This window comes from Larimichthys crocea, chromosome III, assembly GCF_000972845.2.
Source record: "Larimichthys crocea isolate SSNF chromosome III, L_crocea_2.0, whole genome shotgun sequence".
NCBI classification, from domain to species: domain Eukaryota; kingdom Metazoa; phylum Chordata; class Actinopteri; family Sciaenidae; genus Larimichthys; species Larimichthys crocea.
In genome coordinates this window covers 34,521,102-34,542,442 of record NC_040013.1, presented here as the reverse complement: position 1 = coordinate 34,542,442, position 21,341 = coordinate 34,521,102, and the positions used below count along the sequence as shown (strand labels likewise).

The 21,341-nt window shown below is 38.2% G+C and overlaps 1 long non-coding RNA gene across 1 annotated transcript in view; it reads left to right on the top strand.

Moving 5' to 3' along the window:
* The window catches only part of LOC113745714 (uncharacterized), a 21,329-nt gene extending 735 nt beyond the window's left edge, over positions 1–20,594 (top strand). The window contains exons 2-3 of the long non-coding RNA XR_003462338.1: positions 17,277–17,362; positions 20,254–20,594. This is a non-coding gene — a long non-coding RNA (uncharacterized LOC113745714). The remainder of the gene's footprint in view (positions 1–17,276; positions 17,363–20,253) is intronic.
* Positions 20,595–21,341: the final 747 nt, after the last annotated feature.

The following is a 21,341-nucleotide window of genomic DNA, read 5'->3' as shown; positions in this document are numbered from 1 at the left end:
CATATTTTTGGGCAGCTACAGAGAGTTTCTCAGTTATTCAATATGTATGTATATATAAAAATGCTGTATTCGCATTGTCATTAGCATTGCTTAGATGATGTTGATCTGTATGTGCATCTACTTGTAAATCTGGGAGAGCTGTAAGTCCTAGTCCTAGTTTTGACTACCTTTATATAACTTGGCTGTGGCATTTGTTTAGTACATATATATTCTGGCAAATTCCTCATCTTTATCTCTAATAACTGTCCATATCTTAATCCAAATTGGCATTTTGCCCTCAACATCTTTGCCTCCAGTGTGATTTCTTTTCTTTTAAGTGTTTGTTTATCTGATCACTAATTGCCTTTTGTTTCACTTAATTGTTTGTCAGGGCACTTAGCCTACTTGAAGCATTTTCACAGAATCTGAAGGCTTTTCCCTTTTAATTTGTATTTTGCTTGCTTTGTTGGAAATACAGGTCATTTTATTGCAAACAATTTCAATTTTCTTATCTTTGTGTGTGATTAAAAAGGTTTTTCTGCGTAAAAAAACATCTTCTTTTACATCTTCCTCTTCTGTCTCTCTCTTATACGCTGACTTTTTTTTTCTTCTTTCCATCTTCCTGTGGTTTGACTACTTCATCATCTGGGGACCTGTGACAGCAAGGCATTAATCCTGGCCCCTCTCTCTCTCTCTCACACACACACACACACACACACACATGCACACTACACCCGAGCACACACATGTGCATGTACTACCCACACACAATATAGCCATGTACTCGCACAAACATGCAGAAATATCTGCACAAATACAGATGCATATTTATATGACACAAACATATATGCATGCTCCTAACGAGCCCATACTCCTGAATATGAACGCAATTGCATGGATAAGCACACAACCTGGATGTGGATGACAGATTTAGAAAGAGATTCACGTGTGCTGGAGTGAATGATGTAAAATGAAAAACAGCTCTGACATTCATAACATTACGCAAACTTCAGTGCAGCAATGAAAGGTAACACAATCAATAGACAGTCCAAAGTGTTACGAGCCGCCTCGTGCATTATCATATAGACCGCGTTCAGTTGCTGGGCAAGTGGCAGTTACAATAATTTGGAAGACGTACCTTACATTACAATACCATATTACTGTAGATGTTGGCTTCAAGAAATATTTGGCTCCAACAGAAACAAGTTGAAATTTGTCAGTTTCTATCTTGCAGTACAAAATCATTGATATCCCAATAAACACAGCTACAGAGGCATGTCAAAGCCTCATGGGAAGCTCTGAATGTCAGTTTATCTTTGTTATAGAGATGAAGCGTTTCATTTTTACTAGCTAATAATAATAATACAGATTATCTTATCTAATATAGACAGAGAACACCAGTGTCTTAGCTTTTCAGATACAAAAATGGGAAAGTCCCTTTCATGTGATAAGAAAAGAAACTAATATCAAGTAAAGTGCAACTTCCTAGAGTTACTCATTTTTTACTTTAAAAACTTCATTAGGAAACAATCGCCAATGAATACCAATTAGTCAGATGATGTCACCGGCCAACTTTGTTTATAAAGTAAAGCATCAACACACAATGCTTATGGTGTCATGTAACAACTTTAGTTCTATAGGAGCTTTCAGACCAATAGGGTTTATATCTGGTCATGGTGAATGCCTCCAGGTATATACAGTATTATCTATTGTTTCTACCGTCTCCTGATGACGGTTTTCACATAAAACTGAAAGCTTGATACAGCAAAGTTCTTTTATGTAACAACTTAATTCTATATGTGGGTATTCATAATGCTGATCTGTTTCCTTCTACATACTGTAATATAAACAAATTATGATTAAAGACTATTATTGGCAGCATTGATATTGGCATTAATCTGCAACAAAAGTGAATCTGCAAAATAAATAAAAAAGGTTGTTTTTGTATCATTTAGTCATCATTCCATCGATCCATCTTCAGTCTCAATTCTCATTTCTAATCAGAGTAACAGGGAGTCATCCTAGCATGCATTTAGTAAAAGGCGACAAAACAGGTGAACACATCCACAATTGATTTTCCCTCAGCTGAATTTTTGCAGAAAATAGGATTGGGCGCTTTGGTAGGAAACCAGAAATAAGAGAACCTGGGCCTAGATACAGCTGCTTGGTGGCCAAGTTATTCAGACTTCAGAGCAATAAGCAGCCTCACCAGAGCGACTATCAGTGTGCCTTTGAGCATTGACTTAATTAGCAGCTGAGGTCCCAGAGTCATTATCAAGGTGAGAAGAGAGCTCACTCTCCATGCAGATTTTACTCAGTCTGTCCAGAATTTGTGTAGGCTACCCTCAGGTCACAATCATGTTGCTCTAACTCGGCCGCCTCCTGAATACCATTTTTTTTACTTTAGGTTCAAAGGATACTGCTGCATCTCAGCCCAGTTCTCACAAGGGCATAATAGATTAAAAACACAGTCAGTCAGTAATTGAATAGCAACATTATAATGAGAATACATGTGAATATAGATTTTATTTTGGCATGAAGGCTCTGTTTCATATCATACCCTGTGGAGGCTAATTTAAAAACAGCAAAAAGCGAGAGCGAAGGGAGATCAATGCAGCCCCCAAGGGGGAACCAGGAAGAAACAGCAGCATTTTAAATAGACCACTCAGCTGGTGATAGTGATATGGAAGCTGAGCTGACACGTCAGCTGATCCAGAGCACTCCACTTGTCTGAGTTAAGTAGCTTGGATTTATGGTATTTATGCGCATTTTTCAGCTGTTAGAGGTGGCCAAGAAAATATATTTTCTATAAGCTTTCTATAGTTTATATGTATATATCTTTATATCTATCTATAGTTTCTATTGGGGCAGATTAGATTTATGTAACTGGACTTCATGTAGGTCAAATAGTTATCTTTACTTTGAAAAGGGAAGACAATGAAAACAAGAACAAGTTCAAGTCACAAAAATTATCAAAAAAAACTCAACAAAGGAAAGTCTAACTAGGTGGGTGTTGAGCTGCTTTAGGTGTCCACATAGATCAGTTCCTGTGAGAGTGTTTTACAGAGTCTGGGAGCCACAACTTCAAAGGTATGAAGTCAAGTGCTTTTGATTTTAAGTCTGGAGCGAGGTACGACTAACAAGCCCTAGGCTGTAGTAACTCTGCAATGTAAGAGGTAGTTTTACCATGCAAAGCTTTCAAAGTGATAACAAGGATTTTGCATTGAATTCTGAAGTGAGCGATTAAAGAGGGAAATGGAATTAGACCGATAAAAGGAGAACCGGGGAGACAAAAAGAAAGAAAGAGACACAATGAAAGAGAGGGAGAGAGAGAGCGAGACATGGCAGTGTCCAGACAAATTGCTCTCAGAGCTGCTACCTAGCTCGATAAAAGACAGGTCTTAAACTATGACCAAGGTCAACTCCCCTGCTTCCTAGCTCAGCCACACTGACATATTTACACCGCTATCACCACCATCTCTGTGTCTTCGCTGTTTTTCTTCTTGCTTTGCTCTTCCATCTCTACCAGTCTCTCCCTCTCTCAATCACTCACTCACTGCAACAGGAAAACAGTGCAGCGGCACAGGGCAGGATTTCAGGGTAGAATGTTGTTGGCAAGGAACAAATGTGTTCTGCTTCACCTCTACAAATTAGCCCAATTCATGAAAAGCTGCTTCATATTTCACTTTGTAGGAAGGAAATATCCAAGGCAGAAACCCCACATGAATTTTGCATGAAACTATCCTGTAGTGAATTTGTGGGTTTTAGCAACCTGGGGGAGTTTATATTCTACAGTTTAAAAAGTTACATGTTCACTTTAACTTTATGGGCATCACACAGGCAGATTACAGTATTTCTGGATTTACTATATTCAAACAAGGCCAAGTTTTGAAACATTTAGAGCTTCATGTTAAGATTAAACTAAAAAGAGTATGGGAAAGAGTAAGTAATATCCAGGGTATGGACTAGTTTATCCAGAAATTGAATTGCTAGTCCTAAAAATAAGAAACAAGTAACGAATAAAAGAAAGGATACCTTTGTGTAGCAGAAGTGTTTTCCCTGCTTTCCTACATACCACTGTGTTTGTTTGTTCCTTTGTCTTTTAATAACACTATATTGCATCTTAGCAAGTGAATTGTTTCTTTGAACTTCTTAACAACTTTTTATTTACTTTTGTTATTTTCAATTACAATATAAAGCACAACGAGTTTACTTTTACAAAATTGCTAGACTTTCCTATTCCTATAACTAATTAAATGACCCAGCAACTCAACTCAGCATTATACATTGGAACTTTTAATCAAATTAAAAGACAGAAATCAACATTGTTTGTCCTTCTTGGAATTAAACTTAGTGCAAAAATATAGCAAGTGCACAGTAAGTCTGATTTCTTGTGTTTTCAACCACTCAGGTGTTGAAGAAGACCTAAATGTCTAACAAATACCGTAGGTGTTTTCTTTTTTAATTATTATTCCTTGAAGCACATAAGTAGATAAACTACAGCTCATATTGCTTTAACATTTTAACTTTAACATTTCTTTGACTAGCAGACATATAACAAAAACACACACTGAACACCAGGTCCAATGAGCTCAATAACAGACAATTTGCAGTAATATCTCTTCATTACGTCCATAATTACACATGTTTAATCTTGCACTAATTAAAAATATTAGCTCTCGTCATGATATATGGCGCCCTATAGTTTGTCAGCTTTTCTATTAATAGCTAATTTAGCAGTGGGCTTAATTGATTTCCTAGTGCACTAATTGATTGCAAGACTAGAGGAAGATTTGTTTTGGAGGGTGAATTGAGCTGGTTGTCTGAGAGTTTAGAAACTGAGGCAAAGTGAGATGGCGAGAGTGACAAAATGACATCTTAGTCACACAGGTCAAATTAAGAGTGACTGACTATAAGTTTCATTTGGAACATAGGCATGTACCACATTGAAATGTATACCAAATGGACCAAACTTTGATTTTTATTTGGGTTACGGGATCTGCAATTTTATTTATCTGTCCGTTCATCTGACAGTGAGTCAGACAAACTGGAATCAGAACTCGAGTTGGCAGTGATTGATTAGAAACTTAATCATCTTGGTTAAGCAGTGACAAGGAGGCGTTTTAAAATTAAAAGGCATCACTGTCTGGTTTAGTTCAATCTTCATTTAGGGATCTGTGATGCTCTTATAAAGGTGTTTAAAAGCAGAGAAAATATATCACAAAATGCATATTTTTGACTCATTGATCACATGGAAAGCTGTATAACTTCCCATCGCGTTTGTTGCATTTAGTGCTTTGATGTTGCTTTTTGAGAAGTGCTGCTCAATTAAATCCACACTGGGAATAAAGTGCTTCATTTCTAATGCTGCCTGTGGGAATATTGTCTGTTTTTTTGTTTGTTTAATCTCCATCAGAGTTCTATTACCATTAGACCGAGTGACATTTATTGCAAATGATATGTAAAATTATTTGAAACAGAGTGGATTCAGTTGCTGTCTGAGTAAATGCACTTACTCATTATCGTTCACTAGCATCCACAGTAACATAATAGATGCCTCATCACTGTAATTAATAAATGAATCCTCATACACCAGCTTGTTATCATGTAAATGATGCAAACACTCTCACTAGAGTATTGCTAATATTTTATTACATTTACTCACCTGGACAAAGCTGTATTAACCATTAGGCAAACGATGCAGGACTGACATCACCAGCCAATGACGTCACCCGCTGCCCATGTGAGACGAAAATGAATAGCTTTAACTGAACTCAGCTTCAATTTAGAAAGTTCACTCAATTTCCTCAGTCAGCTTTACCGCCCACAACTCTCCATTCAGGATCTCAAACAAAGTCTGTGCTATTTTTCCGTCCCTCTGTCCTTTTTTCAGCCTGAAGTACACTGCATGGAGTGCAAGCTTCTGGCTGTTCTCCATGTTTCTATTGGTACAAGAACACTCAACACAGCCTATATTTCGCCTGGTTTCTGGGGTCATGTACAGCCAGAGCTCCAATTCTTACTGACTAGTGGTTCAGTGTGTTATCTTGTGTTTTTACTTATTTGTAAGGTTTATGCACTGACTGTCAAATGCAAAAAAAAATCTGGGAAAGTAGTGTCCAGTGTCCGGTCTTCAGGTTCAATTCAACAGCTGTAGCTCGACAGTACTTTTTTTCTTTTTTTATTCATTCGTTTTCTAGTTCGTTCTACCTCTTGTTTAACCCTGATTTGTTATCACTATGACCAGTCCTCATTTTAGAGTTAGCTTCTAGTAAAAGGTTTCAAATTTCTGTCTTCAACTTTTATTGTTCACTTCCCTGCATAGCCGTGCTCCTATGAATAGTGAGGGCACTGACTGTTCAACTCTGTTCTTCCATCACAAAGCTTCTTGTAGAAACTTCCTGTAGTTATTCCTCTTTCGTCTTTTTGTCTGTCTCTCTAAGTCTCTGTCTCTAAGTGGATCTCTCCAAGGTCTTCTCAATATAGGCTACCCTTTGTGCTTTTTTGGACACTTCAATATAAACCAATTTACTTAAAGCATCTGTCAAATATCTCACCTTGGTGAAGAGGGAAATGTTCCAGAGAAGGTTGAGGGTGAGGAGGATGTAAAGAAACAGAGAGGGAGGGTGCAAGGAGAGAAAAAAGACGAAGTACATGAAAGAGGGTGAACATATCAGGAAATGAAAAGAGAAATGAGCAGATTGCAGGTTCTTTGTGAGCACATATCAGAGAGTGTATATCCTCTGTGTGTGTGTGTGTGTGTGTGTGTGTGTGTGTGTGTGTGTCTGTGTGTGTCTGTGTGGGTGTGTGCACGCATCATTTAGCGTCGGTGCGTTATTCGCCAGTTCCACATTTCCCACAAGGCCATGCTTGAGCGGGCAAGCGGCTGGTCCACGGGGACGATGACAACGGCAGTTCCATTGTTGCCACGGTGATATATTGCCAGGAAACCCCTGGGGGCAGGAACCACTTATTTAGACATCAAATTAAGGCTGAAGACACACACAGGCACACTACATAATAGGTGCACACATACACACAAACTGATGCTGATTTACAGGCGTGCACACACACACACAGAGACATACAGGGTCTCTACAGGAATTTGAATAAGGATGCAGACACATTTCAGAGACAAACCTGAGAATCTGTGGCTTTTCCTTATTTTTCCCCAGTGGTGGAAAAACACACAAATATAAACACTTACACATGACATAATAACATTACATAATAGCCTTTTTACTTTCCTGAGGAGCATATGGTGATGAGATCTGCTAAAAAAAGCTGAAAGAGCAAAACAATGCTTACTGAATTTATTATATAATTACATTTGACAGTAAATATGAAGCACTGTAGTAATACTTTTGAGTGGCTACAGCTGCTATTTTGAGTTAAATAGTTGCAGTGAGCTTTTGGCGAATGCTAAGCTAACAACTATGCAGCTTCCAATTTAGCTTTTCCAGACTTTGGACTTTATTAATGCAGGTGTTAACCTCCCACTAGCTAGTGGACAGCTGTGAAAAAACTAGACAGTGCACAGGATTACTGGGTAAAACCCAGCTGCAGCCGTGAGATTGTATATTGGTACTGGTAGTGTAATAGATTTTATCATCCATTTTCCTATCTGATGTCAGCATCTGCTCTCCACCACTCTTCTAGGTCAAGGTCCATATGTGTCCGTATCATTCTTTTTGTCACTATGAGCAACTCAACCTCCTTTTCTCTACTTCCCTACACAGACCTCACAATCACATTTTTACTTTTTGTCTCTACAGTTCACAATGACCAGACTCCACTCACCACAATATCATACTTTATCTCTTACTAACTTAAGTTTTCATACTCAAATAATTAAAAATCTCTTCACCCTAATGTTTTACTTCTTTACTCAGTTATGTTTTGCTTCTCTTTGAATTCCTCACAGAGAAATGGTAATGCTAGACTCAACCCTTGCACTTTGTGTTTATAATTACACCAACATTTTTATTTCATTAACAGACCACTACCAATTACCACATAACATAATTATTTTGAGACCCAGACATGACTCATATATCCAATCAAACATGAAAGAGCCTTGGATCATGAATAGCCTGTCTTTATTCTAGAAGAAATAAGACAGGGTGGATATAACTAAAGCACACCTTAAAATCATGTTGCCACAGTATTTAATATTTCCTCAACTTTCCTGCACATGGTTCAGAGGTTAGTACTGTTTTTGTAGCTTGCATCTAATAAGGAAAAAAGTATTTTTTCAGTCTCTCTTCATTTGAATTTTCCATTTTCCCTTCCTTCATCAATCTATCTCCTTTTCCTTCCCTTATGTTTGTGTATTTTCTTCTAATCTTTACTAAACTACCAGTCGCTTCTCCTTCCCACATCTTACCGCCCATGCAAGTGATTGTATACTCTACCTGCCATCCCCATATTTTCATGTGTCTCTCCTGTTTTCCATCAGTGGGTCCATACATCTCTCTGTAATTACTTTCATATCATGTCCAATCAAACAAGATTTTTCCTCAACATCAGATGCAGAAGTGACTTACAGTAGGAAATGAGAGTGATGATGAAATGGGCTGAGTGGTTATGAGATGTAAGGTGGATGCACTCATCATTTACTGAGCAATAACAAGACTGTCAATGAGGATTTGGGCACAGCGGTTAACAACCATGAGGTTAATGATAACTGGGTCCAGGAATTTTTAGCACTTGAGCAAATGTGGCCACTCAGCTTCCATCAAATACAGCTTCTGGCAGGGCCACGGTGATTGATTTTCAGCAGCACATGTGACTCAGTGGGAATGACACCAATACACAAAATGCGTTCATTGCAACAGGCAGCAATGACAAGGTCTTGGCTAAAGACTCTGACAACAGGCCAGGGTGCATATTAAAAGGGAGGCAAGCAAAGAGGCACATAAGAAGAACAGACACTACGATTACTGTGAATTTTCTGCAGATTTCCTCTTCAGTGTGTTCATTAGTAGAACACACTGATCTGTCGATGTCTTCCCTGAAGTTGAAAATTAAAATATGCCTGTTGGCCACTGCAGTCAATGAGTTTTAAATTACAACTTAATAACAGGTTTCAACAGTTTAATAATCAGGAAGGAATTTGTTGCAGAAAATGTGGCTATTTCTGACAATTATAGCAACTCTGTAATGCTAATATTACTATACTCTCCTTCAATTTGCATATATCTTGCAATGTGATAGAAAATTAAATAAGGACGGAACAACTATAAGCTCTGGATTCCTGCTCTTTGTCTGGAAGGTGGAAAGGTGAAATCAAGTGAAATGTGTATTCTGGCACACTACAGGCCTATTATTGTACTTGATACTACAGAGGACAATAAAGATGTTATGCTGATGGACTTGGAAGGGGAGTGGGAAGGCAATAGCATATTGAAGGCATGTGCAGTAAATTGACTGTGAAGGTGAGTGAGTTAGATCAGAAGGTGCATAGTAGGTGATACACCCAACAGTGAACGCGCTGATTGGATAATTGGATGACCGGACCTCACCAACATTTCCTTGGTGGAGAGAAAAATAAAGGGGGAGCTGAGTGGAAGTATGTGCTGCCCTTTGAGGTCGGAAGAATAGTATTGCATGAGATTCTTTCACAAAGAAGAAAGAACTGCAGTTATGAGGCACATCTATTGTCCATCGCATGAATATTGTTTTCAGACACATTCCTATATATTTATACACACCAGGTTACTTGTGTTAATGATCACTGTGATATGTCTGGAAGAGATTCGTCAATGAAGTTTTGAGAACACTTTATCTACCAAGAATAAATCGCACTGTAATAATCATTTCATGAGAAGAGGTCAAAATATGTATATGTATAAATCTATTCTCATGTCATGGTCAGGCAGATGGAAACATTTATTTAATAACTCATTTCCATCTACATTGCCAATGTACACAATAATAATATTGAAATGTATCATAATAACAAATCATCTTATTGTTTTTTCACGCTAAAATTGAAATAAGAAGTGATATCTGGGGCTCAGGAAACTAACTAGCAGGTCATACTAAACTCTTACTGGATATATGGTCTTTAAAAGAAAACCATAATTATGTTTGAAGTGTTTGCTGTCAAACTGTGTGCAGCAGTGTTTCTCTATGATTACATTCTGGCACCATTTTCTATCTGAACTGAAAGTGACATTTATAATATTGTATGTTGTCAGGTCATTCATTTAGAAACTGATGGAAGCACTGATTGTATTTAGGCTTATTTTACAGACACTGAACTTCATATTAGTGATAGTGTATTAGCGATTAATCATTTAATTGTGCATAAAGGTGTTTTGTTTTGTGAGACAACTCTGTTGTTCTTCCATGTTTCAACTACCCTGTAATACAAAACTAGACAACCTTTACTTGTACCAACATGTATGTACCTGCACGTACTCTACATACGTACTTGGTAGACAAAAATACACTGTACATTGCAGAGTATGAGCTAATACATTACCAAACACTCTCTTCACTTTCTTGCAGACTAAATGGATATCCTCTAAGATTTTACATTTCATATGAAACTTGTCAAAAAAAACCTTCAATGCAACTAATTATGTCCTGTTTGTGTATCCAAAAGCAATACACTCAACACTGCAGGCGCTAAACTTAAAGTCACTTCTGTCATTTCCACTGCTCGCATACTTAGAGCTGTTTGGTTTGCAAAGCAGTGCTACGATGGACATTTTAAATTACCGTAGGTCTGCAAAGCACTTTATTTCCTCTATTATATAAGCATTTTCAGTCTGAGTACCCTAGACCTGTCATTGCATTAGCCACACTAAAGAATTACTTCATGAATGGCGCAGGCAATTTAAATTGCAAATTTGAGATGGAAATTCTAATCTTGACTTTTATTAGAAGAGTACATGTGGACTAGATCTGAAACTTGACTTGGGACCAAAACTATAGATTAAAGATCTGCAGGATCACAAATCATTTATATATCTTCATATGTATGCTTGTATTATGTGTGTAGGTACATCTGACTAAACAGTCCTACAAGTTGCTGTTCCTGCTTGATTTTCTGAGTGTGGTGTGTTTTCCCCTTACGTATGACTCAGCATGCAGTCATGTATGTGGATGTGAGTGTGTACTGTGATTGCCCAATTGAAGTACTGGCCAGGGCTGAGCGGGTCTATCAGGGCTTGGCTGATTCAGCACTCTACCGCACAGAAAGATAATTAAGGCCTGGACACAGTCAAACACACACACACACACACACACACACTTGCACACCAACACCAACTCACTCTAAAGCATGCATGCTCATATGGACACTATCTCACTCTTCACACACACCTAAAAAGACATGATTAAAGAAACTGCACACACACACACACACACACATGCCACTCACATGCAAGCACTAGACACTATGCTACGCACATACCTCTGGAGCATACACTTAATGGAAATAGGATTAGATGTAGCACTAGTTATTACAGGAAAGTGGCGTGTAGTTCTTAGCTCACAGAGGTCGCACTGTCCTCACTGGCATGTAGTGTGTTTGTGAGAGAAATGCATGTGCAAGAGTGTGTGTCCCAGTCTGTATGCTGTGTGCATTACACATCATGTCCGTGTAGTATAAATGTGTGTATCTACAATATGTGCAGTATATGGATGTGTATGTTTCTGTTCAGTGACTTTGATTTCCACAGTCAGTTAGAGCAGCTGGTTTTCTGCAACAAAGCGAAAAAATGTCTTACTGCTTCATTAAGAGAAATATTACTTTCTGGTCTGTAAGTATTAAAGTTATTATGGTTTTACAACATAATATCACTGCTGCTAGGGCTGTTGAAAGCATGAGCATGTGATCACCCATAGTGAGAGCAAGGTTATGTTCTTAGGTGCAGTTACTCTAAAAGTTCCCACACAAGTACTTGCACTTGGATTAGAATTCTTCTCAGATTAAAGTTACTGTAGGTAGAGTCTGCACTCTGAACCATGCACACCCGTTCTTGCACTTTGTAACTCTGGGTGCAATGCTCAGGTTGTAAGCTCAACACAACTGGGCAGTGGTAGTGTTTGTACCACAGGAGTTTTGGACCACTGGGAAGAGGAGGTTTTAAGGCCTTGGATGTGGGATGCAGACAGAGAGTGAAGGCAGTGTTGGTCCAGAACTGGAGCCAGGTGACGGATAACATAACTAGGCTTAGCAGTTTTTATGGACCACTGGGGGCCACAGGTTGTGAAGCCGCCACAGTTGCCCACACATTTCCAATTAGAATAAATAACTGTGTCATATATGTGTTTGTACAGTACACACACACACATGTACTGAAATGTACAATGACAAGCATCCCACCTTACACACAGAAGAGACCTACTTCCAGAGTTAGAAACTGATCAAACACTGCTGTTTTTTTGTTGGGTTTCTACTCACTTGCATATATTTGCATTTGTGCTTAAGTGTGGAAATCCTGCAGGGTATGTATGTACAAAGGGTGTGTATGTGTATATATGTGTTTATGGTTTAGAATGATGTGTGTGCATCACAAACTGTGTGGTGGTGCTCAGGTCGGTTTGTGTATTTGTGTGTGTGTGTGTGTGTGTGTGTGTGTGTGTGTGTGTTTGTGGGTGTAGGTGCCCCATGGGGATAATGTGACAAAGCCTGTGGTGTGATGTGTGATGTAAACAGGGATCATTAGCATAGCGACAGCCACTAGCATTCACACTGTGTCTACACCACCTGGGAGATGCTAAACACACACGCACACACACACACTCACACACTAACACACACACACACTCACACACACACACAGAAAAAGGTGCATAAAGATACACACCTGGAAAGTAATACAGAGTCACTGCTTGTACAATAAGTAAACCAAAGCAGACGTGCACACATACACACACATTTTGCATTACACATAACATACATTCAATCCCATCTCATCCCTTCCAGGAGCATCCCCCTTGTATCTTTATGGAAATTGACTGCAGACAGGGATTGGCTTTTTATGTCTGATTTATGTTACCGCTGTGTGTGTGTGTGTGTGTGTGTGTGTGTGTGTGTGTGTGTATGTTTGTGTAAATTGAGCCTAGACAGGGATTGCGTTTTTATGCCTGTTTTATTGGACAGCCTCTATTGCTGTCAGGACCGGCTAAAGAGAAAAGAGGAGACGTGGGAAAGGAAAGGAAAGGAAAGGAAAGGAAAGGAAAGGAAAGGATGGTAAAAAGAGAAAGAAGAAATAAGGGGTAGATTTAAAGAAAAGACATTAAACTGGACAAGGAGGAAGAAGAAGAAAGATGAATGAGGAGGGAGAAAAGTGAGTGGAAGAGGAAGAATACTCAGAGAGAATAGGTGGCAAAAGAAAAGAAGAATCAATGGGAAACGAAGTTAAAGGAAGTAAAAATAGAGAGATAAAGAGAAAATGAGGAAGAGAAAGTGAAGATAAAGAGGGAATGCATACAAGGAGGAGAGGATAGAAGAATGAAAACACAAGGAAAGGGGAGATAAAAGAGGTATTCATGTGATCAATCCTTGCCTGCTCACAGGAGCGGCACATTTTTCAACCCCTTGTTTAGCAACCTGTGGAGCTACACAGTAGAACGCAACAAACAGCGCTCCTGAACAACCCCTCCACCATCCACAAACCGCCAACCACCCAGTGGCTCAAGGAAGCAAAGAGTGTGCGTGTGTAGGTGTGTGTGCGTGTGTGTGTGTGTGTAGGTGTGTGTGTGTAGGTGTGTGTAGGTGTGTGTGCATGAAAGAGGGAGAGAGAGGACAAGCAGAGCGCTTTCCCTTTTGCTGTTTATTGATATTCTGCTTCCCTAAATACAGACCAATCCATCTCTGCTGTCACACTTACAGACACAGTTACAAGCATGGTGTATGCACACGTACACACACATACACACACACACACACACACACACACTCCTGGATGGGTACAGATGGTTGGGGAGAGGAAAACGAGAGGATTGAAATTTAGGGGGGAAAAAAGGGAAAGGGAATACACAAGGTGAAGAAGAGAGAAAGGAAAGGGGAAAGGACAAGAGGTGAGGGAAGAGAGGGAAGGATCTAAGCAGAAGGTGTAGAGGATGTGAAGAGGAGAAATGCAATCCAAAGTGATTGATGGGCAATCTGCACGTCTGTGTCAGCCATGCCATCCTTACCAGATAGAAAGCAAGAGAATTTTCTACCTGTTTTCTATCTTATGTCTCTCATTTTCTTGTTTCCACTCTCGTCTGTTTTGTCTCCGTGTTTTATCATTATATCCTCTCTCTTTCTCTCTCTCCAGAGTAAGCATTCATTTGCTTCAGTTGATTGCTTTGGAGCATTTCATAGAGCAAACATACTCATCATAACTCTCCTCTTACACTTCCCTCCCCTGACTCCCCTTTCCTTCTCACCCCCCTTTCTTCTCCCTCCAGTCTCTTTTCCTCTTTTTGCATAATTTCCAATTTCCTCTCTCACCCTAAAAAAATCTGCAGCAGCCACTGTCTATCTACTCATATTTATGTCTCCGTGCTCTTCACTTACTCTCTTTTCTTTTTTTTAATTATGGTTTGAATTATTTAGTGGCACAAAGTAAACAATATCTTCAGAACTAGCGTGCAAAACAATTCCAAGACCAAACTGGAAATTATATAAAATGCAATAAAGCCTCAGCACTACAACTATAGTTAACAGTAATGTTACTATATACTATGTTCTCAACAAATAATTTAAACTTGCAATGGCTGGTTGTTTGCAGAAACAACACTGACTGCTTTTAAGTTAATATTGCAAACTTTATGGAGCAACTCATTTGTAGTTGTGTTCCTGGCCACCTGGTCATTGTAAGTCCAACATTCAATCTCTTTTGGCATTATTTTTGGTCTCTACCAATGAGGGAGATATCTGGCTCTGACGCTCTTGCAGGACAAATTGTAAAAGTGTGTATGATCTTAGATAGATCATCTTAGATGTGTATGTCATGGTGAAGCTGCAGATTATAACCAACAGAATACCCCTTGCCTCTCCCTCCTCTTTCAAGTGTGTAAGAGAAATTATGGTGAAACTTGCGAAATGCCCTCTAGAGCCAGTAATCCAGAAAGACTATACTTATTTGAAAAACAAAAGCCATTTGTTTGTTCAAATACTTAACACGTCTTGTGTTTACTTCCCTTGTTTGTTGAGAGTAAACAGGCCTCTCTAAGTAGCACAGATGGGAGTAGCTTGATATTGTTACACAATCACAAATCACCTTTATTGTTACACCGTCACAAAACATTTTAACCTTGTCCACAATTTTCCCTTAATAATATCCAAGTCTGTTTAGTTTTCATTTTCTCTGACCTTTATTGAATACTATACAGCAGAGAGCTGACAGAAAAAGAGGAGGAAGCAAGAAGGGGAAATAACATGGAACAAAAAGCTTCTTAGATTTCTAAGGCACCAGGTGACTCCAAGTAAGCCAGACCAAGACCAAACATGACACATTTTGTTATTTTGGTATAAGACCTCAGCATGTTGGATGGATTTTAAAAATCACAAGACACCACACGTTACACTGGACATAACGCTATTTTTTTCCATTGGAACCGCAGTGAAACAGCTACAGCAGGAACACAAACACGCAGATCATCAGCTGGCGTCTAAATATTATAACCATGAAACAAGAGAAGGGCAATTAAAAATGAAGCAAAAATGAGTGAAGGTAAAGAATAACAATATGAAGTTTTTATTTCTTGTATTTATGACAAACAGTAAAAAAAAAAAAAAAAAAAAAAAAAGAAAGAAAATACACATGTTAAATTATGATTTTAGAGCAGGTCTAGATTGTACTCTTTGAAATTCTATTTACTGTATGGAGACCGAGCAACAAATCTTTATAGGGATTTGTAAGCAGTTGATTGTGCTTTTTCCATTGAATTTTTCCTGATAAACGGACATGCCAACATGAGAGCATCACCTCCTGTGTGTCAGATGATTTTAAGATCATAAGTCAAAGCTTACCTTATCTTACTATACGTAAGGATACAGGAGGTTGTTACACTAGATATATCATCATATCATATGATATCATATATCATCACATTCTATTTGACGACAGAAAGTCACAAAACTAATACCATAAAATGCCACACACATAAACATATTTAAAGAATTAAATGTATCTGCTTTTGTGTCTTACCTTTTCATATGAATATCACCCAATGGAGATTTATTCTGACCCTGACAAAGAAATGTTTTGATACATTGAATAAAAGATATATTTGCATAATGGTCACTGTTATGCAGCAGCATCCTGTTACTGAAGCACACTTTTGACAGATGGGGGACAAAAGGAAGCTGGAGAGATGTGGGGACAGGAAAAGGGAGAAGAGAGGGGGGAAGGGATCGAAAGAGGTTAGACAGGAGAAGAAAATGTATGGATGGATGAAAGAATAAGGAGAAGAGCGTGGGAGTTAAAGAAGAGAGGGGTGATAGAAAAAAAGGAAATGGTGGAGTGAACAGTGGAGTGAGGAGTAAGAGACGAGAGAGGAAACAACGGGGAGAAGAATGAAAAGGATGACAAAAGACCAAGTATATCTAAGGTGCTCTCCAGAGATGCAATTTTTCATTTTTGTGACTCATCTGTCATTATGACAATCATATAGTCACTCATGTGGAGAATTTCCTTGGGGTTCATTTCTGAAGAAAAAGAAAACAGCGAGAAAAAGGAGACATTTTCTACAGAATTTGTGACTTTTTTGTTCAAGAAGTACTGCTAATAAATTGACCTTAGATATCTGAACATAAAAAAAGTGCTCATGTTGTCATGACCTGACTTTCCTGAGCCAAGTGTTATTTTATACATTTGGCCCAAAACAAATACTGCTTTTTAGCTTCCACAATGAGGTGCATGCAGTAAAGATTTTGATTGATGTGTATACAGCAATACATAGTAGGAACAAATTTACTACAGTATTTCAGACAAAACTTTTATCAAATCCACCAGTATTTATCCACCAGTTACAGCATTTACATAATTTAAAATGTACTTCTTTTTGTTCCCTTTTAACTTTATTAAAGGGAACTTCATTCCATTTGAATGAAAAGCCCTCGTATCTTTTTACTAATACAGTATTTGGTGGAGCCTTGTAAAACCTTTGTCGTATAACTGTCATTATCAGAAAACGACAGGCCTTGCTAGTTAAACACAGGTCAATAAAAAAGTAGAGAATCCATCAATGGAATAAAGATGAATGCAATTCAGAGAAGGATGAGGTTAAACAGAGACTAACATGACTGAAATTAAATTTGTCTAAATGGTTCCTTTCTTTTTCAGATCATGGTGGAGAGATGGTGATTCATTTTCTTTAACAAGTGTCAGAAAGAAGTCCAACTGCAGGTTACACACAATGCACACACTCAGTAAGAAGTTTTTTGTCTGTTATTCAAATTAACATTCAGCTCGTACAAGGTATAAAAGATTTGTGATAAGATGTTGAAGATTTGATTCTCACATAAGCACTACAGAAATCACATGCATAAACAAAGCAGTCAAGTCTTCAGCACATCATTTTATTCATCAAGCTTTTCACATGAAACTAGACAAGAAATGACTCTGCATATGACCCTAGAAGTATTATACACAATCGTAAATAGACACCTTTGAATTTGAATGAAGGTGTCTGTTTACTTCTTGCATGTCTGTGTACAGTATGTCACACTTATCTCTACTGATAGATGTGATGTTAGCTCTGGTGTGCTCTATTGTACCTGTAACTACACCCAACAGTGATGTCACAGTGTACTGACACCTCCTGGAGGACAATCCTACATCACTGCAGCAAGGATAGAAGTTGAAGAACCACTTGAGGCCTAAACTCCAAAGCCATTATTTCAACGTCAAAACTCGCTCTCACACTATTTCTATTCTTCTCTCTGACAAAACAAAGCATTTTTTCTGTCTTTTCTCCTCACTTTAATTCTGCTATACTGTAATGACAAAATCTATTTTTCAAAATGTCTGTTTTCTGATGAATCCTACTCTCTATCCCTGCACGCACACATAAAGAAAAGAGCCAGTCAGAGCAGGCTTATATGTGGAAAAAAAAATTATTATTACATTCTGTCACACAGAATCACACACACACACATCGATCTCATTGATGTCTCTGAAATAGGACACAGTTCACTCTGCTGTAACAGTAATCATCCATGAGCTTTTCTCCCTGTGGTTCTCCCCTCTTGAGATGCAGAGGCTGAACCCCACCAAGTGTGTGTGTGTGTGTGTGTGTGTGTGTGTGTGTGTGTACAGTATGCATACCAACCTTGAAATCACTCTGACATGATCGTTTTATACAGGTATATTCAACGCATATCCTTTTCTTTCACCGTCCGTCCCCTTTTCATTTCTCTCTCCATTCACTGCCTCACAGTTCTTTTCTAGCTACCTCCTCCTCTTAAATAAGTCATTCTCTAGAAGAGTCCTCTTGTCCATCTCTCCTGCTCTCTGCAGCTACTGTTGTCAGTTATATCTGCCTGTCTATATCTCTTTTATTCTCCATGTTTTACCGTTTATCTGTCAGCTTCTCTCACTCTATCGCCTCACTTTCTTCGCTTTCTTTCCCCCTTAATCTCTCAATGTCACTGTATGACATTGTCATGAATTGGAATTTTCTTTTTTTTTTCTGTTGCTGCTAATTCAATTAACAAGATGCCATCTCCCCAATTAAGCTTTCCAATTACTGCTCCGCTCTCGGTCCGAATGAGAGTTCTCTCGTTTTTTCTTTGTGCTAGATGTTGAATTGAAATGGACTTGCAGCGTGTGCGATAAGACCTGCTCATCATCATCCAAAAAAAAAAAAGACAGAAACTATTTAAAAAATGTTCACAGCTCACTCACTCTGATTGCTCTTGCTCATTACTGTTTGAACGGTAATAGTGGGTTTTGTTCCAGTATACTCTGATCTCATTCAGATGTGTCATCCTGTCCATTAACCTAGAGAAGGACGTAATAACACTGTACAGTCACAAAACAGTAGTAAAAGATAACCTGTCACCCCCCAAAAGGTGTACAAATGTAATCTTGTGTAATGTTTATAGAAAAAAGTGGAAAAAGTACCCATGATGTGCAGGTCAGTATGCCTCCTTGTGTCCATCAGTTACGGTTTCTTGTAAGAAAAACAGCTTGGTAACCTTCCAGCTGTTGTTTCTGGTCTTTGTGGACATTTTTAGTGAAAAGCACAGAAATGGCCAAAAAGTGAAAGAAAATAATGAAAGAAGAGAATAAAGGCGAATGATTGTAGATCCACAAGCCCTGCCATGTTGTCTTTTTTATCAGACCTTTCGATGATTACCATCTGAAAGTGTAAAACTCATTTTTTTTCTCTGTCTACAGCATGTAATGAAACATTATCATAAAAAAGATACTGATAATGCTGATACTATCATTATACTGGAAAATGCATCATATTATCATACCCATCCATCTGGTTGATAAGTTGATTTGATAACCTTTGATTAATTTTATTTTTAGTGAAAATATGGATGTGTATGAGCAGAGGGAAGGACACAGTATAATCCGGATATATACATACATATTGATGAGTGATATATTGTCAGAATCATTCTTTGACTACATTTCTCCTTTGACTGATATATTATTATATGACTTTTTAGATTGGTAATAATGATGCATTGTTATATTTTATATATATTATAGTATATATAATATGATGATGAGAATTAAAGGGGACTCGAAAAGCAGAACGGTTCTTCTACATACTGTAGATTTGTATACACTTTTTGACTGTTCACTAAACTTAACTTTTTTGTAAAATATTGGGTTGTTTCCCTCAGTTGGGTCTCCAACTGCTCCAACCATCTGAAATGGGAAATCATTCTTTGGTGGAGCTACTTACAACTCATATATCCGAAAAGTGGCAATTAGACCCAAACTACTGCTTTCATATTTTAAAATGTAATGTTAAAAATGTAATGTTGTAATGTTTTGTTTAGGAACTTATACATATGTTTATTTATGTAAAGCAAGCACTGAGTTTAATGATCTAATCTATAGAACTTGTACTAATAATTATGCAAATAATGGAACAGGTTTAAAGGCAGCTAAAGGCAGCTGATCAACTTGGAGCCAAAGAGCTGTTACCACTCATTCAAAGAAACTGAAAATTAATGAGGACTACATATTATGACCACAAATGCACCATGGGATTGGGCATTGTTGTTATTATTGTTATTTTGCGGCGAGGTAAGGCAGCGTCTACCTTTCAACCTTGATTATCTTTGGTGTTTGTCAGAGTAACATTGCAGAAGCCAGCAGCAGGTGCAGAGAGCTGATTGGAATCTGGCACAGTTACATGATGATGACTCATCGAAACACATGCGAGATGAGGAGGAAGAGGAAGCGGAGGGCAGGACCAAATCATCAGCTTCGCTCTCTATATCACCCGATCTTTCTCATGACTTTGTCAAAAGACACATAGATTTGGAAAAACAGAACTAATTAAAACTTTTGTATAAAACTGGATCTAATTGAGTGGGCTGATTAAGTAGCTTTTCAGATGTTCGCAAGGCCATCAATGCGCCAGAGCTACGAGCAAGGGTAAAGACTGCATCAGCTTGGATTGGATCTGAGGTTGTCAAAACACCACCCAATTAAAAAAGTTAATTAATTAAAACTTGCTGGACTTGTAGACATACCTGCAAGATGGCTGATTTATCTGATGTTTATTTCAGCACAGCTCTCATTCATTTTTTTTTTCCCGAGCAGCTTCATGTCCTTGCTCTGTCAGAAAAGGATAAAAAAAAATGCTGTACTTCTCATCAAGTTAATGTGTGGTCTAATTAAAATATTAAGAATATACTGGACTTGCAGACATGTAAGATTACTTAACTGCTTAGTTGTGCAGCGGCATCCATTTTAGTCCCCGTCAGTTGTTTATCAGATTATGTCTGACATGATTGCTGAAGAAAAGGTTTGTCCTGAATTTTATGCAGTGGTGCTAAATTGGAGTACTCCACGAAAGATTAAATCAACAAATTATTTCCTAAATGGTCTGGCTGCTGAAGTGAGAGTGAGAGATAATTATTAATTTAAAGCATAGTGTAGCAGTAGATCAACAAGTGTGTAAGATTTAACAATAGCTCCAGCTACATGTTTTTTTTTTATTGATTGATTTCCTCAGGTTTGTAGAAATGGCTCATGAATTCAAATTTGGCTCACTTATAGCTTTGCTTTGATTGCATGCTAATGTAAGACATATTTTGACTAAAGACAAGCAGCAGGGTGCAGTGGTTAACACTGTGACCTTACAGCAAGAAGGTTCCTGCAGTCTGCTGAGGCGGTTCTGTGTGGAGTTATGGTTGTTCATGGGTTCTCTCCAGG